The sequence below is a fragment of the Anomaloglossus baeobatrachus genome, chromosome 4 (assembly GCF_048569485.1).
Source record: "Anomaloglossus baeobatrachus isolate aAnoBae1 chromosome 4, aAnoBae1.hap1, whole genome shotgun sequence".
In the NCBI taxonomy this organism is placed as follows: domain Eukaryota; kingdom Metazoa; phylum Chordata; class Amphibia; order Anura; family Aromobatidae; genus Anomaloglossus; species Anomaloglossus baeobatrachus.
Window position 1 is genome coordinate 287,633,779 of NC_134356.1, and position 19,525 is coordinate 287,653,303.

Sequence of the window (19,525 nt, forward strand, 5' to 3'; positions counted from 1 at the left end):
TCGAGACATGCTTGAATCTAATCGAGAGCATGACCAGAAGGATTCAGGCAAAGTTTAAAGCCAAAGAAGGATTTACAAAATACTATTAAAAAAATACTATTAAAATTTGGTTTTATGTGAGCAAGTCAGTAACAGTGCATATACATACCTAGTCATATGCTAAATAGTTGCAAGTCAAATTTATGTATGTGATAGCCAAGATGATTGACTTTAAAAAAATGATGGTAGTCTCATTTTCAAAGCTGGACAAGATGGTGAGATATGGAGCCAAAAATTAAAATATAAAATATTGTTACCCTTTCACTAGTCACTGTACATGCAAAATGTACTTGTCCTGAATAGAGATAAATAAACCTCCCAAGGTTTAATTCTATTTGTGTTCACATGTATTCACTGAACAGTTCATCGAAAAGTTTGATGAACACATCTGAACTTCAGTTAATTCAATGGGAGGCAAAAACAAGGGCATAGAAAACACCTTTAGCGGGGCCCAAAAGCTAACAAAACAGCTCAAACCATTTTACATTGGAGACATACTCTTGTGGCACAGCCTATGGGTTCCTAGACTATTAACAAAAGAAATATTGAGGTGGATGAGTGATATGTGTAGAGCTGGTGCTGTGAAACCCCTGCCACTACAGACATCACACAACCTGGAGTCTCCACTTTTCCAAAAATTAAGGGCAGGCACCAGGAAAAGTGGCATCAATTGCCCCAGAGTAAAAATAGTATAATGGCACAGCATGGATGCATGGGAGAGGGCCTGGATCAAGGCCTTGCCCAGCATTTCTAGCCCTACTGCTACAGGCAAAACACAACAAAAAGACCCAATCAGCGTTAGTCTAGGAATCTCACTATGCTAAAACGAAGTGTGCATCAAACATAAGTGGGAAATATTAAGGCCGTGGTGGAAGGGATAATAAGCATTGTGCTGTGATGTATTGAGTTTGCAGACATACCTGTGGATTAACAGATTGGTTGTAAGATTAGGACTAGTGGTGACATTCAAGGAAGGTTATTATGGATTTACATTTCTGGTATATTTCTGCTGAACACGTAAGGAGCCACACTGCTGAAGACAAGCATAGACCTTGCAAAATCAAGCATGAGTGGGAAATACAGAGGTCGTGGTGGAAGGGGGAATAGGCGCAGTGTTCGAGTTGTGTGTGGGGTAGGTACTAATGTTACTGAAAGCTGTACTGATAAAACACTGGCTTGTCCTATCCAAAGACAACTGATAACTTGTAATGAAGCTCCAGAAGTAGAGGCTAGGGTAAACTATAAGCAGATGGGTAAGGAATTGGCTAAAAGACAGGAAATAAAAAGTAGTCATAAATGGTACATTCTCTAAATGGGCTATAGTCAGCAGTGGGATGCCGCAGGGAACTGTGCTAGGACTGATTCTTTTTAATCTTTTTATTAATGACCTTGTGGATGGGATTGATAGTAGTCTTTCCTGATGACATAAAATAAATGTAGGATATTAAAAATTAATTTTGATAGTACAATACTACAAATTGATCTGGATAAGATGTCAGAATTGGCAAGCAATTGTCAAAAGAGATTTAATGTTGATAAATGTAAAGTAATGCACCTAGGACGAAGTAATCCTATAACTGCGTATACATTAAATGGAAGCAAACTCGGGACTACAGAACAGGAGAAGGACTTGGGAATTCTGGTTATAAGTAAGCTGAGCAGCAGCACTCAATGTCAAGCAGCAGCTGCTAAAGCAACCACGATTTTAGGTTGTATAAAATAAGAGATTAGATCCCGTGATCCCGACAAAATGTTACTTTTTTATAAATCATTTGTAAGGCCTCATCTAGAATATGGGATCCAGTTTTTATACTCCATGCTTTAAAAAGGACATTCAGAAGTTATAGTCAGTTCAAAGATGGGCAACTGGATTATTGCAAGGAATGGAAGGCCTCACATATGATGAGGTTGCAAAAGTTGGATTTGTTTAGCTTAGAAAAAAGAACATGTCTTATTCCTTCCAAAGACAATATTAAGGACCAGGGGGCACTTACTGGAAGAAAGGCTCTTCTGGCAGCTAAATAGGAAAGTGTTCTTTACAGTTAGAGCAGTCAGAGTGTGGAATGCCCTACCAGAAGAGGTAGTAATGGCAGATACTATAACAGCTTTTAAAAAAGGGCTGGATGATTTCCTCAGTACACACAACATTGTTGGTTATAAATGATTTAGTGACAAAATGTATAATTCGTGGAGAAAGGTTGAACTAGATGAACCTAAAATAAATCTTTTTTCAACCTATGTAACTTGTATTACTGGACGGGTTAATCGACTGCCTTTCTTTGGCAGCCACACAGCAGTATGACTTGTAGATGAGGCCCAGAAATAACATGTGCTACAGTGGATGGCAAGTGCTGCATGAAGTGGTCTCTCTTTCTTTTCCTCCAAGTCAACATCACACACAGTACAGTCCTCAGAGGTGGCACCCCAATTACCATTGTTTCCACCCTGTGTCACAACTCTCTAACTACCAAACTGACTGTGGGGAACTACAGACGTATGAGTCTGCAGAGCTGTTCACACATTCTATTCCATGGGCATCAGAGATCAACTCCAAAAAATCAAAGACTCAAGAAGAGGAAAGTATCTGCAACGATAGCCAAAATCTTTGTCAATTGGTTCTGAGGTTGGATGAAGTAGGGTCAAGCAGCATCCAGATCTCATCACCAGACGTTAACCCTTGAGAGTGGAGCTAATCATGATGAGACTCAGATACCTGAGGAGCACGCTTACTGTATTTTGCTTTCTGGGCATGAAGAGGAGGAGGGTGACTCTCAGGGCAAGGAGTGGGACAACAGAGAGTATGACAATGAGGTTCTAGAACAAATACCCAACACTACAGCCTTCATTCACCATTTTTTTCTTTAAAAAAAAGGTCCTCCGCAATCCACAGCTATGTCCCATGACGTTCCCCAAAAATGACCCTGAAAGACAAAAAAAGAAAATGATTATAGAAAGACAAAATAAACTCTCAAGTCTTGAAATACCCAAGGTTTGCAGGACAAACATACATCTAACACTTCTACCACTGCTTCTGCCTCCTACTATTTCTCTAGGGCTTCTACCTGCACCCTGAACCCCTTTCTTAATGTGACCTGCATTCAAACATTGCAGAGAGAACCCCCCACCTCCACACTGTGTAGCCAAGGCTCACCGCAATCAGGCAGTGTTGCAATTAAAAATCATGGGAAAATGCAGTTGCACAGCTGTACAGTTGTGGACAATTATCTGGACTGACTTTTAGCAATGGCTGTCTCCACCGAACTTGGAGTCAGGGAAGGCCATGTGTGGTAACGGTACTAACCTGGTGGAGGCTGGGGCAATTCACACATGTGCCTTGCATGGCTCACATCCTCAACCTGGTTGTACAGTAGCTTCTAGGACACTATCCTGAGCAGGATGAGCTGCTGCAGAAGCCATGGTCACTGTGTGCACAATTTTACCATCCACAATTTTACCTCTGGCTTATCAACTTGCATCTCTACAGAGGTCTTTTGGCATACAGGTTAATCAATTGATGTGCAATGTGCTGACACAGTGAATTTCCACTCTGCAAATGTTACCACGACTGTGTCAGTAGCACAAAGCCCTGGTGCATTATTTCATGATGCTTAGCCTGGGCCTTCGGAGTCCAGTAATGGGGCAAATCATGCTTGCAGAGTGGGCACAAATGAAGGACCCCTGCTCTCGTCTGACAGTTTTAAAATTGGCTTCTACGATGGTTAGTGCTGACTATGCTATCATAAGCATCACTATTCCGGTCATCAACATGATGGATTAAACTTTGAATAGTCTGCAGGAAGAGGTGGTGGTCCCAGAGGAAGAGGAGGAAGAAAAGGAAGATGCAGAAGGGATACCATTATCTCTAAGGTTTGGACTGTCGTCGCACAAGCAGGGGACATGGTAGGTAAAGTACAGTGATTAAAGGGGGCTCATGGTACCAGACAAATTGTTATTAAAGGTGTAGGAGCTGAGGAACAAATGGAGGAGGATGAGGGGGAATAGGTGATGGGTGTGTAACAGTCAGGAGATGATGACCATATTGATCCTGTCTGTGGTTGGTGGGAGGGGATGGAGGAAGCAAGCTTGAGTATTACCCTGCTCCCAACACACCATGTATTGGACCTCATGGAAGTGTCTGACACATGAGTGCCTTCTTGCTGCACTATCTGCAACATGATGTTTGTATTGTTGCGATTGGAAATAGTGCGGACTACTGGGTTGCCACTCTGTTATATCCATGGTACAAGAGTAAATTTTGCCAGATGCTTTCCCCCACAGAAAGGGATGCATGCATGCTAGAGTATCAAAACAAGCTTATACGTGATCCCAAGAGGAGTTTTCCCCAAGGCAGCAATGAGACACACAGTGTGTATCGCTATCGTCATCCCAAAGCATCATGTATCGCCATTGTCATCACAAAAACATTGACAGCAGCAGCAGTTTCATTGGCAGATGCAATTTCAGTGAGTTGTAGCACACATTTTTCAGACCATCCTATGCATTAGTAGAACAAAGTACTGACATTTAGTGAAAAACTGGAGAAAATGATGCCTGAGTATCTAGAGCTCAATATCAATGCCATCGGGGGGGATTGGACCCTTTAGCATACTGGTCTTCAAAAATTGGAGAGTGGCCTAAGCTCTCTAGTCATACCTTGAAGGTTTTTTTCATGCCCAGCTTAGAACTTGTCTTCTGCGCTTCTGATAGTGTCCAGATGGATAGGCACATCCAGCTGTCCCCTGAAAGCCCCTGTGGCCCATCTAACTTTCATCAAGATGAACAACTCATGAATCTCCAATTACTTTTTTACCCCTGTCGCAGACTGTGCAGACTAGGCGATGGTGTAGATTTTGGTGTGCTGCATTGATTTTGCATTATTGCAGTCTTTGACACCTTTGTTGTGGCTTCTGTGGCTGCTATTGCTACTGCTTCTGATTTTACTAACACGTGCCTTGGTTGCGCAACAATCAAAAGATGTGTCCACCATTGTTACATTTACAATTTGTCTTTTTCTATTATGCAAGAAGCACCTAATATTCCTTCTATTCCTCCTCCTTTTGCTTCCTTCTAAGACACGACTAGTCAATTTTTTGATAAATGGAGAGTGAAAAGAAGTGTAAATACAAAGACACTGGCAGATCACAGGCCAGACTTGAAGTCAAAGTGAATTTTGAGAATTTGAACTGAATCCCGATTTTCAGACATCTACAGTAATCCCAGGTATAAGAGTTCAGTGTAGCGTGCAGGATAAATATAAGCTGCGCCGTACAAGACTAGTCTAATGAATGTGAAAGAAAAATTCAAATATTGTGTATGGTGTGACAGCCACATGATAAAAGCAGTAGCTGGAATACCGGTAATCAGCTTCCCATAGCTCGAATTTACCATTCCCAGAAAAGGGTTGTAGGGTAAATGAGTTATGACTAGCTTTGGTACAGTAGATAAACCATATAAGATAACTTAGCCCTTTATGACCAAGCACATACCAGTAAGTCTTCGGTCATGTTGGGGTAATCACCACCGGTTGCTGAAGTGAGCCAGTGGTAATCCCTGCACATGTCTGCTGATTTGAACAGCAGACATGTGTGGCTTACAGATGCTGGTGGATCCGCGATCCACCAGTGCCTGTTAATCGCTTAGATTGCACTGTCATAATGGGGCAGCGCATTTTAACCCCTTCAGCCCCCGGGCACTTTCCGTTTTTGCATTTTTGTTTTTTGCTCCCCTTCTTCCGAGAGGCGTAACTTTTTTATTTTTCCGTCAATCTTGCCATATGAGGGCTTGTTTTTTGCGGGACCAGTTGTACTTTTAAATGAAACCATAAGTTTTACCATATAGTGTACTGGAAAACGGCAAAAAAATTCCAAATGCGGAAAAATTGCAAAAAAAGTGGGATTGTACAATAGTTTTTGGGATATTTTATTCACCGTGTTCACTATATGGTAAAACAGATGTGTGGGTATGATGCCTCAGGTCGGTGCGAGTTTATAGACACCAAACATGTATAGGTTTACTTGTATCTAAGGGGTTAAAAAAAATTCACAAGCTTGTCCGAAAAACGTGGCGCACGTTTTGCGCCATTTTCCAAAACCCGTAGTGTTCTCATTTTTCAGGATCTGAGGCTCAGTGATGGCTTATTTTTTGCGTCTTGACCTGACGTTCTTAACGGTACCATTTTTGCGCAGATGCTACGTTTTGATCGCCTGTTATTGCATTTTGCGCAAAATTTGCGGCGACCAAAAAACGTAATTTTGGCGTTTGGAATTTTTTTGCCGCTACGCCGTTTACTGATCAGATTCATTGATTTTATATTTTGATAGATCGGGCATTTCTGAACGCGGCGATACCAAATATGTGTGTATTTTTTATTTTTTTAACCCTTTAATTTTCAATGGGGTGAAAGGGGGGTGATTTGAACTTTTAGATTTTTTTATTTTTTTTTAATTTTTTAAAACTTTTTTTTTTACTTTTTTTTATTTTACTAGTCCCCCTAGGGGGCTATTGCGATCAGCAATCCGATCGCTTTGCACAATCTGCAGATCTCAGCTACAGAGCTGAGAACTGCAGATTTGCTGCTTCACTTTCAATGCCGGCTGTATTCCGGCATTGAGAGGAAGTGACTCATGTTAGCCACAGGCGTCATTACATGACCCTGTGCTACCATGGCAACCGCCGAAAGTCACGTGATCATGTCACGTGACTTCCGTCGGGGGCGGGGTAAGTCACTGTCATGGCGGCGCCCATGTACATATCGCTGCCAAGACTTTGGCAGCGAAATGTAAGGGGTTAATGGCCGCGGGTGGAAGCGATTCCACCCGCGGCTAGCAGGCACACATATCAGCTGTTGATAACAGCTGATATGTGCGCCGATCGCCGCCGCCCGCTGGCGGCAGGGGGCGGGGCTTACCGGAACACGATCCATGACGTATCTAGTACGTCATGGGTCGTTAAGGGGTTAAATGGCAGCGGCAATGCGATCATGGGGAACCGATGGTTGCCGTAGTAGCGATGGGTCATGTGATGACCCATGTTGCTATCATGACGTTTTTCCTGTTACAGCCAATAGAGCACCGGCACTCACAGGAAAGAAGCATTTCTGCTGACTAGAGCTGTGCAGCTCTGATCAACAGAAATGCACAGGTGATCAGACACTGCAGTGATAAAGCCCGCTAGGGTGTACTAGTAAATAATGATAAAAAGTGAAAAGTTTTAAAAATATGAAAAAATAAAAAAACCTAAAAGTTCAAATCACTGCACATTTGCTCCATTGAAAAAGTTAGAAAAATAAATAATATACACATTTAATATCACTATGTTCAGAAATGCCCGATCTATCAAAATATAAAATGAATTAATCTTATTGGTACACGGCATGGTGAGAAAAAAATCCCAAATGCCAAAATTATGTTTTTGGTTGCTGCAAAATTTTTAAAAAATGCAATAACAGGTGATCAAAACATAGCATCTGCACAAAAATTGTGTCATTAAAAACGACAACACAAGATGCAAAAAAATAAGCCATCATTGAGCCCCAGATCTTAAAAAAAAAAGTAGAATGCTACGGGTTTCGGAAAATGGCATTGAACGCACAATTCTTTTTTTGGACAAACTTCTGAATTTTTTTTAACCCCTTAGATAAAAATAAAAGTATACATGTTTGATATCAATGAACTCATACCGACGTGAGACATCAGTTTTACCATATAGTGAATACGGTAAATAAAATTTACCCAAAACAATCATGCACTTCAACTTTTTTTGCCATTTTTTTCCCATTTTCCAGTACACTATATGGTAAAACTAATGATATCTTTCAAAAGTAAAACTCGTTCCGCAAAAAGAAGCCCTCATATGGCAAAATTGACAGAAAAATAAAAAAAATGTTCAGGTTCGTGGGATCAAAAAATGAAAATGAAAAATGGAAATTCACCTGGGGTGAAGGAGTTAAAAAACATTGTATATAGACATTCATAAAAGTGATCTGTTGTAGATAAAAAAATAAAAACTGTATGCAGTGGGATCTAGCCCTTACTAACACAAGTTTATCCTCCCATTGAATTCAGTGCTGTCTGATATGTTAGTTGAGCTGTTTGGTGAGCTGTTTGGCGAACACAAACATGAATCAATCCGAACCTTTATAGGTTCGCTCATATTTACTGCAATGTGATACTAATGTGGTTAGCGACACAAAGGATGGCTGGCAGAGCTGACTGTTAGTTGATGCTGCTTGCTGCATCACATTTAATACATATGCAGACTATCACACAAGGGTTAATACATGGATCAGTATAGTGCATTACACAAGATGGGATTAGATGTGTGGCCCTTTTCTTTACACTTTAGGCAGCGGTGGTTTAATGTATGACTCAGCGCCATCTATTTCTATTTGAGTAGTGGTGTAATATGACCCTATGCAAGCAGTGGTGCAACATGGGAGAACTGTATCACCAATGACAGATTAGATATATGGCTGGGGGGGTAACCTGGACAGCTGGGCATAAGCAGGTCACAGCTGGGCATGCACAAATCAAATCTGGGTCTCCTTTATGTGTGTTGCCAGTAGTGGAAGGGATCTCAGAACATAAGGGCTACACCTCTAACTTATGCACTTCTTAATGATCAATGTTTAAGAAAGAAATGCTGGACCAGGCCCTGTCACTTGCATCAATGGTGCTCCATTACACTATTTGTACTTTGGGGCAATTATTGCCACTTTACTGATATCTGCCACTATTTTTTTTTTTAAATGTGGAGACTTCAAGTTTGGTCTCTATGTTTTATGTTTCCTGTAGTGGCAGGTGTCACAGATCACCAAGCCTACACCTGTCACTCATCCACCTCTTCATTTTAAATTAATTTGAAAGCTGTAAATTCTGGCCCATACCCTGTCTTGTGCATTGCCCATGCCTGACTGTTGTGTCACGACGCTATGGGTACTTTGGGGCAATTGATGCCACTTTCCTGGTGTCTGTCCCTAATTTTTGGAAATGGGCACAGAGTTATCAAATAGTATTCATCTCCAGTGATATATATGTGTTGGAGGCCCACACAAGGATCCAAATTTGTTTTATCTCTGCTAAGACACTGTGGCAGGAGCCGCAATCAGTATTTAAATGCTGAAATGTCTACTTGTGGCAGGTTGCAGGATGACAGATTTAGCTATCTCAGCTAGATTTAGCAGTATTTAGATGCTGAAATTTCAATTGCTGGCAGAACCACATATTTCGCAATCTCTATTTAAATGATGAAACAGCAATTTGTGGCTAGACCACACATTTTGCAATCTCTATTTAGATGACGAATTTGCGATTTTTGGCTGCACCATAGATTTTGAAATCCCTAAATAAATGATAAAATGGCAATTTTTGTCTGGACCACAGAATTTGCAGTTTCTGTTAAGATGATGGCAAAATGGCAATTTTTGGCTAGACCACAGATTTTGCAATCTCTATTTAGATGACGAAACAGCAATTTTTGGCTGGAGCACAGATTTTGCAATCTCTATTCACATGATGAAATTGCAATTTGTGCCTGAACCACGAAGTAGCAATCTCTATTTAGATGGTGAAATGGCAATTTGCGTCTATACCACAGATTTTGCAATCTCTATTTATATGATTAAATGGCAGTTTTTGTCTGTACACAGATTTTGCTATCTCTATTTAGATGATATAATGAAACAATATGGGTAAAAAGAGAGCTGATACCTGCAGAAATAAAGAAAAAGGAATTCATTATATACCCTTGGATTCTTGCGGTTTCTAGCGCAGCATCAAACCCACATCTCTCTTTTTACTCATATTGATTCATTGCTTTCTTTGGGGCTGCTGCTGACCATCGTTTAAATATATGTCCATTTAAGGACTTGTGCCTGACACAACTTCCAAAGGTGAGTATGCTTTTGGCACCTTATCCGGTAAGACCCTATGTGAGCTTCTCTTTTCCACAGATGAGTAATTAGATGATATAATGGCAATTTTGGGCTGCACCTTAGATTTTGAAATCTCTATTTAGATGACGAGTACCTGATGAGTTTGTAACTGGACCACAGCAGTCAAGTAGCAATGTATATTTAGATTATGAAATGGCATTTTGGGGATGATCCACATAATTTGCAATTACTGATGAAATGTCAATGTGTGGCAAACAACTTTCCCTACACTACACGTCTCTGCATGTCCATATTCTTTACTATTGCCCTCTTATCATTCTGAGGTAGCTAAAATGAAACCCCCTAGCTAAGCTATGTGTCTAGCAGCAGTAGCGTTGTCCCTAAGCAATCTCAAAACGGTACCAACACCACATGTCCACTTTTTATATGCAGAGGCACATGTGATTTAGGTAGCCAATGATACAAGCCATTGTGTCTGAACGTTGTTGAAGTTTTCTGTGCCCTGATTGGCTTCCAGAACATCCATACATAAACTTAAGAAAAAAACAGTCCTCTGGCCTCTCCCCACTCCTCCCCTCAGCAAACATTTGCCCCTGGCTCCTCATATAGCACCACTATCCTAGCCAAGTGATAATAAGGTCGAAGAAAAGAATTAGTGCAATAACGAACAGTTACAAAACAAAGACAAACTTTACTGATTTTTTACAAAAGTGCTCTGTCATCCAAACATGAACCTGAATAGGCAACGCTTGTGCTGAAATTGGTGAAATTGGAAATTGGCAAATCTTTTCAAACACGTTTGCTCATATCTACTCTGGAACTCCAATGTTCGCTTCCTTGAGTGGTGTTCAAACAAACTAATTAAAAAAGGTAACATTTGTGAAATTTTCTGAATTAGGGGACTGTAAACAATCTAATATATAAAGCTGAATGTGTGTAGGTATGTATGTATGTGTGTGTGTATGTCCGGCATTGGCATCTGCACTGTCGCAGCTACAGCCACAAAATTTTGCACACTCACACGTCTGGACCTCGAGAGCATTATAGGCTATGTTGTGAGTTGAAATTTTAACCCCGCGCGTTCCAATTTACCAATCAATTTTGCCCCTATCTACATAATGGGGAAAAAGTGAAACGAAAAGTGTATCCGCACCGTCGCATTTACAATCACAAAATTTTGCACACTCACACGTCTGGACCCCGAGAGCATCATGGGCTATGTTGTGAGGTGAAATTTTAACCCCGCACGTTCCAATTTACCAATCAATTTTGCCTCTATCTACATAATGGGGAAAAAGTGAAACGAAAAGTGTATCCGCACCGTCGCATTTACAATCACAAAATTTTCCACAGACACCTCATGGGACCCAGGGAACATCGTAGACTATGTTTTGACAGGAAAATTTTACCCCGCGCTTTACAGTTACTCTCCAAAAAACATGCCTTCATTAAAGTAAATGGAGCCTGGAACTACAGGTTATTAGTAGGAGCTGTGATTGGTTGCTATAGGAACAAAAGACATTCATACTATAAGAAGCTTATATGTGAGGTAATAAGATGTCAGTGGGGAGACGGATAGAGAGAGACAGACAGACAGAGAGAGACAGACAGAGACAGACAGGGAAAGAGATAGAGACAGACAGGGAAAGAGACAGACAGACGGTGAAAAAAAGAGACAGACCTGGAAAGAGACAGACTTGGAAAGAGACAGACCTGGAAAGAGACAGATGGGGAAAGAGACAGACAGACATGCAGACAGGGACAGAGACAGGCAGACAGGGAAGGAGGAGACAGCCAGAGAGACAGACAAAGATAGATGGGGAAAGACACAGATCTTGATAAAAACAGACGGTGTTAAGAGACAGAGAAATAGAGACAGACAAAGACAGGCAGACAGGGAAAGACACAGACAGGAAAAAACACAGACAAAGAGACAGGGAGACAGATGGGGAAAGAGACAGACCTGGGAAAGAGACAGACCTGGAAAGAGACAGATGGGGAAAGAAACAGAGAGATAGAGACAGACAAAGAAAGAGACAGAGACAGGCAGATGAGGAAAGAGGCAGACCTGGAAAGTAACAGACCTGGAAAGAGACAGACCTGGAAAGAGACAGATGGGGAAAGAGACAGACAGAGACAGACGGGGAAAGAGACAGACAGGGAAAGAGACAGATCTGGAAAGAGACAGACGGAGCACATTACTTGGCCAATTTAGTTAAATCTGTGTGGAATATCTGTGGTGTTGAAATATATGTTGTGAAATGCTTCTATTAGCTAGTTTTTGCCTTTTCATAATTACATTTATATCTATTTGTTTTGTGCTTTTTGTGTGCAGAATACATTTTTGTTAATACATTCTATTTTGTTAACAGCAGTTATTAACCCGGGCGAAGCCGGGTAGTACAGCTAGTATAAACTAAAATTGAATACCACTATTCTGCTTTAGATAACAAACTCAGCTTTATGGGAATGATCATTTGTTCTCTAAAGTATATCATTATCATCCTGAATAAATAATTTAACTTAATAAAAAAGCAAAATACACATCATTTTTTTAATGAGATTCATCATATGTCTAAGCATTTCAGGAATCAGTAATTAATCTAAAGGGGATTACAGGTAATTTATTTGGTCAATAAAGCATCTTTCCTAATAGATGTAACAGATTCACAGTCTTTAACTAATAGATTAAAATCAATTAACTCCAATAAGTCTATTGATCTACTAAAATGTAAAGGATTAAAATAACTAACAAATGCCTAATTTAAAAAAAAAAATCGATGCCTATTTTTATGACTAGCTTCTATAGGCCATTTTTCCATTACATATTTCTTTCTAAATTATTAGGTTCAGAAGTTTTCAGAAAGGTCTGGGGATAACAGATTTAAAGCAACTGGCCTCCTGAATGCACAGTCATGATTCCCTACCTCATCAACCAGTGGGGGAACATAAAGTAAAGAAATTAGTTTCCACCTCCGCTATATTAACATTTAACTTTTCTTCTCGCTTTTGAATGGATTGACAGTGAAAAAGAACCATAGGTTGTTCTGGTGGGTAGCTTTATTTACATGAACTATGATACTATTTAAAAGAAAAAAAGGGAAAAATCCAGCAGAAAAGACAGGGATAAAATGTTCATGCTTTTATTCAAACCATTAAAATAATGTCACAGCGGCACTGGTACCAAACAGACCCCTCAGGGAAGCAATCCAACTCATTCCGACATTGGTATAGTCTTATTTATGCAGTTATTTCCATGAATAAGACCCTACCAATGTTGAAACATGTTGGATTGGTTCCCTGAGGGGTCTGTTTGGTGCCAATACCGCTGTGAAATTATTTTAATGGTTTGAATAAAAGCATGAAGATTTTATTCCTGCCTTTTCCGCTGGATTTTTCCCTTTTATACTTCTGAAGTCGTGTAGCCCTGGCCGGGGCGTTCTCCATGCGGACCTGGTAGTTCCATTCCACATCATCTCCTATGGTGAGCTGGCTTTCTCTTCAAATCAGTACTCTGAGAATCACAGTCACAGATGCGATTATCTCTGTGAGTATGGGATTTTACCCAAGGCATCATACCTCAAACTTTGTCTATTAAGTTTATAATATATTTCTAAATTTAGTATTTATTACTATATATTATATTATATTGGTTTTCTCATCTAATAAATGTGAAAACATATCGGTGAGGTGGTGGTCCAATATAAAGAGATTCAAATAGTGATCCTGAAGATATCTGAAAAACTGATGGACAGCAGTGCCTCTGTTCTGAGAAAAACACAGTGCAGAGGACTACCCTAATCCAACACTTGTAACTTTTCAATAGGATAATCAGGGTGATAACAGCAATATGCCAGCAAAAGAAAAACTCTAAACTAGCTAACCAAATCTAAATAAGATATTAGGCACATGAGTGACATTCCCCGCGGGTGTGGTGTTGCACTACATATGCTATTGTAAAGTGGCAGTGAGCTCTTATATTTTGATCAAAATGTTTACTCAGAACCTAAAATGCATTTTGGAAAAAACATTTGAAGAGCCAAGGGAGAACAATGCATACAATTTAAGTGTGCGATCTATGCCTATTTCTACAGCTATGTATTAAAAATTAGTGACTTTCTACAAAATTAGTCTGTTTACTCTGCAATATATTTCTCTATTAAGTGCTTGCTTACATTAGATGATAGATAACGGATGGATAGATAGATAGATAGATATAGATGGACAGATAGATGGACAGACACACAGATAGACAGACAGACAGAGACAGACAGACAGACTGATAGATAGATAGATAGATAATAGATACATAGATAGATAGATAGATAGAGTAGATAGATACAGAGGATAGATAATAGCTCCCACCCTAGATATGTCTTCACCCGGGATTTGCCCCATTCATCCTTCCTACAGTCCCCACCCACATCCCCACAGTCCCAGTCCTTACTGTACACTTGCTTTGGCAAAACTAATTTGTATTTGGTCCTGCCAATAAAGCATATTTGATTTGATAATAGATAGATAGATAGATAGATTAGATAGATAGATAGATAGATAGATAGATAGGTAATTTCAGAAGTTTTTCCACTTACAAACAATGAGGTCTGTCATTTTTTATCCTAGTTACACTTAAACTGTGAAAGACAAAATAAACAAAATCCAGAAGAGCACATTATAGGATTTTTAAAAAATTAATTTGTTTTTTGGTTGCATAAAATAAGTATTTGATCACCTACCATCCAGCAAGATTTCTGGCTCTGTCAGACCTGTTATTTTAACTGTAAGATGCCCTCCTAATCTGCACTCATTACCTGTATTAATTGCACCTGTTTGAACTCGTTACCTGTATGAAAGACACCTGTCCACACACTCAATCACACTTCAAGGGGACCTGTAATCAAGTTTTTCCCTTATGTGCTGTGGCCACCACCAGTGGGCTCTTATATACAACATTCAAGAATACTGTTTATAAGAACCCAGGCCGCTGTGTATAATGTAAAAAAATCTTTATAATACTCACCTAGGGGACGTTCCAGTCTGATCTGATGGGTGTTGCTGCTGTTGGTTTGGTGCCTCCTCCCTCTTGTCCAATCATTGTCATCCATTTTTTTAATGTGGGAAAACTTGAAAAATATGCAGTGTATCAAGTACTTATTTTCCTCACTGCAGGTATGGTGCAAGGGCTTGAAAATAGATTTACAGATATATAGATAGGTATAGAGATATTAGAAAGGAGGTATTTATTATTGATAGATAAAAATATAGATGATAGTTATATCCACCAAAAAATGGCAGCACTCAAAAATTATTCGTATAGTAGAGAGCAAGAACTTAATTGTCCAATTGCAATGTTTCAGTTCATATAGTGTAAAAAGATCAAATTATTTGGACTGAAATGTTGCAATGTGCAATGGGCCAGAAAGTCATCACTCTCTACAATTGAAATCACTTTGGAGGGGTACTTAGATTTTTTTTTGTTTTTGTTTTCTTTTGTGTGGATTTATCAAGTAAAAAAATATTAATCTGGATCTGACATTTGCACCCATACATGGTGGAACATAGTGTTGTTGTGCTTTTTTATTAATCTAGATGGATAGATAGATAGATAGATAGATAGATAGATAGATAGATAGATGATAGCTAGAATCATAGATAGATAGATAGATAGATAGATAGAAACACAAGGGTCATGGGGTTCTCTTGTCTGCTAGCTTGGTTGTGAAAGACCGCACAGCCAGGGCTCATCCCCCTGAATGCCCAGGCTCTTTTCCCATGGGCAGAACACTAGTCAGACCACACAGTATGAGGGTATCACACTCTCGTAAGACTTTATTGGTTTACCAACAGACAACAGCATATAGTACATTCATAGCTAGGACACAAGATATTGCAAGTGACAGATATTTGAACCTTTGTGACTTCTGGACATCAAGAGACACTCTGTTAGCTAGCAGCATCCTGCATTTGGCAGGCACCTCTTGGGAGGAAATAGTGGCAAGCTTTGTAATGTTTGTGGCCAGGTGACCGGATGGTCCAAAGCTGGGTTCTCCAAATGAATTTGTGGTTTGTGGGCTTAGTGTTAGACAGTGAAGCAGTTGTGTACTCCACAAGCTGGAACCATAGTCCTTAGGCTGAAGTCCTTCAGAATAAAACTGGTGACAGGAGCAGACCCCTTTCAATGTTCCTCACCTCTCATTTCAGGGTATTGTGCCCAACAGGATTAGACAAAAGTAAAAATGGCTGTTCCCTTATTGTTTGCTAGTTCAATTAGTCTGAATATTTTTGCCTCCATCTGATGCAGACTAGTTCACTGCAGTGGACTGACATATTCTGTAATCAGCACCCAAATTATCATGCAAAAAGGGGCACTGAACAGTCTCATGTGAAACAATGGCTTACGTTTCTTGACTTACTGAGCAAAGCAATAGCACATCTGGTATAATTAAGAATCGTTCACCCACACACAAATGGCCATTGTTGCTGAGTCATCACAAGATAGATAGATAGATACTGTAGATAGATAGATAGATAGATACTGTAGATAGATAGAAAGATAGATAGATAATGGATAGATAGATATATAGATAGATAGATAGATGATAGATAGATAGATAGATAGATAGATAATGGATATATAGACAGATAGATAGATAGATAGATAGATAGATAGATAGTTGGATAGATGGATAGATAATGGATAGCTAGGTACTGTGATAGATTAATAGATAGATAATAGATAGATAGATAGATAGATAGATAATAGATAGATAATAGATAGATGATTGATAGATAGATAGATAGATAGATAGATAGATAGATAAATAGATAGATGATTGATAGATAGATGATTGATAGATGATTGATAGATAGATAGGTGGATGTAACTTATTTCATGGAAAGATATTGAAGATTGAAATATATTTATACGAATCAAACTAAGTAAGCCATTACAGATGTTAGAATTGCCCACAAAATTGAAAGTATAAATGTTAATACTATATTAATAGACTACTTTAAAAAATTAATATCAACATGGGGACATAAATTGCCTATGTTAACTTGGGAATTTGATTTAATTACAATTTGCCAACCTCTTTAGGTGTTAATCAATTCTTGTATTAATTATATCTTGTGCTTCACTTAGTAGACTAGGAAGAGTAAGGGTATGATTTATTAGAAGACCACAGTGTTCTGGCCAAGTTTCATATACTGTACATGTCAAACTTTGTTTTGTCTGAAATCAGCTTGACATTAACCCACCCTCACAAGACTCAAAGAGCAGATTTATGTTACTCCATTACGCTCTCTCTCTCCAACCTCTATTAAAAATTGATAGCCATCATTCTTGTGTATGCACAGGATGTTCCTCTTCTGACAGTATGTAAGAGTTCTCTAAACTTTGAAAAACACATTTTGTTTCAAAGTTTTTACTTGTACATTTTACACAGTGCTGTATCTGGTTAAGCACAAATAGTATTAAGAAAGGTTGCTAGAGGGACAAAGGCTCCCTTTTCTTAGTAGCTAACAACCATAATCATAGACTTCAAAACCTGAATAGAATGAGTCCCTGCTGTGCAATCAGCATGTCTTCCATCTTTTTTCAGTAGATAGAGCTCTTTGAAATGAACCATTGCAGGTGATTATCACATTTTTATATACAAAATAAAACTTAAAAATAGTTTAAATTATAGTTAAAAGTCTCTGAAATGAGGTCCCTACAATGGATTATACATAATACAGCAAACTGACCCAAGTGTCTAATTATTTTCTTCGATAGAATTGTCTATTTGTAAAAATACATATTTGCTGTTTTAATCTGATAAACTATGGAAGCCATGCAATATAGTCCTTTAACACCATACTGAGTAATGTTTCCCAACAAATTTAATAGCAAGATAGTTAAAAGAAAAATAGACCCATTTACAAGCCGGGTTTATTTTCCATTAAATGGCCAATAAAACATTCTCAGCTTACTGTGGGTAGAAAATGTAATGTGTATTTATTCTTCTAGATTCATAGTATATAATGATTCTGTATAAACCTATTTAAAGTGGCCCTGCCATGTAAACTGTATTAGTGCCATTATAGCATTTTCAAGAAATATGCATGTCACAGCATGATAACAGTTGAAGGAATTTTTAAAATAAATTTTTGTTTTATTTTACTAGAAAAATATTACAAGTAATCTTTGTTATTTATAGAAGACTACTAAATAATATATCTTATTAGTAACAACTTAAGTAACATCAATGCACAAAAGAAATCAGGGAAAAAGCCTAGTAAATACATTTCAGGGACAAATGCCCAATTAATTAAATTATTATATTAAATTATTTATTAGGTTAGTTAAAGAATACTTTATCCCCAAATACTCAACAAGTGTTACAAGTCAAAAATATCTACAGTATATCTCTGCATCATGGAATTAGGAATCCGTATGTTACTCCTGCACTGCTTCTATCTTTGCCTTTACAGTCTTGGTAAATCAATGACCCCATGCCCACAAACGTCTGGAAATTATATTCAGACTAGCCTCGTAACTAGAGTTGAGTGGAACTGTGGATGTTCTGGTTCGCTAGGTGAGCCCAGACTTTAAAAACGAAATTGTTTTGAGAACTGGACTTGACCCCAAACTCCGAACCCCATACAAGTCAATTGTGACCAGAACGTCTGTGCTGTAAAATGGTGAAATGGTGGTAGTAATTCTATCTCTCTCTTCTCTTTCTCCTCTGCAGCCTTTCAACAAACTTTGTTAGCATAGGAACAGCACCTGAACGCAGACACAGACTTTTTTTTAAAAAGATTGTGTTCATGCTTGATCCCTTTTGGGTTCACTCATCTCTACTTGTAACATATTGGCACACATGGCGCAGTGTTATTTCATAGCACAGAAAGAAAGTCATGACATTTTTGTGCAATCTGACTTAGTGTTGTAGCGCCACAGTTTAGCATGTTGGCTTATAAATTAATACCAATAACTATTTTTTAACAAGACCGTTAATATAATATATATTTTTTCCCTGGAGAACCCCCTTAAATTAATTGTCCCAATGAAATGTATGGATGATGAGCATCACAAATGGATAATGGATGAAGAAGAAATTGAAACATTCAGTAGTTCATACACACATATAATATTCTCGATATTACCCAACATTGTATTAATATGAACTATTCATTGCAAACAATACTTAATTTCCCAATATTTCTTACTTTATAGATAGGGCACCCATGTCCTGTAAGTCTTGTATCACATGAATATACAGTTTATTTGCTTCCAATATGTCTTACTGCTTACTCGCTTTGAATACGTTTAATAACTAGGGATGATTGAATATCACAAATATTCGGCAATATTCGGCTTCGCGAAGATCCGAAGAATAGGTCGCCGCTATGTGAATATTTGATGCGCAATGTAAGTCTATGGGAAGCGCAAATAGTTGCTATTCGGCAACTATTCAGTTTTCCAATAGACTTACATTGCGCATCGAATATTCGCAAATAGTCAAATAGCGGCGACCTATTCCGTGAATATGGGTGTAGCCGAATATTTGAGGTATTCTAATCCCTATTAATAACTTTTTTTTACAATTG

The 19,525-nt window shown here is 38.7% G+C and overlaps 1 protein-coding gene across 1 annotated transcript in view; it reads left to right on the plus strand.

Annotated features, from left to right (window-relative positions):
• Window positions 1-19,525, plus strand: part of TRHDE (thyrotropin releasing hormone degrading enzyme) — a 1,371,551-nt gene that overhangs the window by 653,504 nt on the left and 698,522 nt on the right. The gene's annotated exons all lie outside the window — the stretch shown is intronic.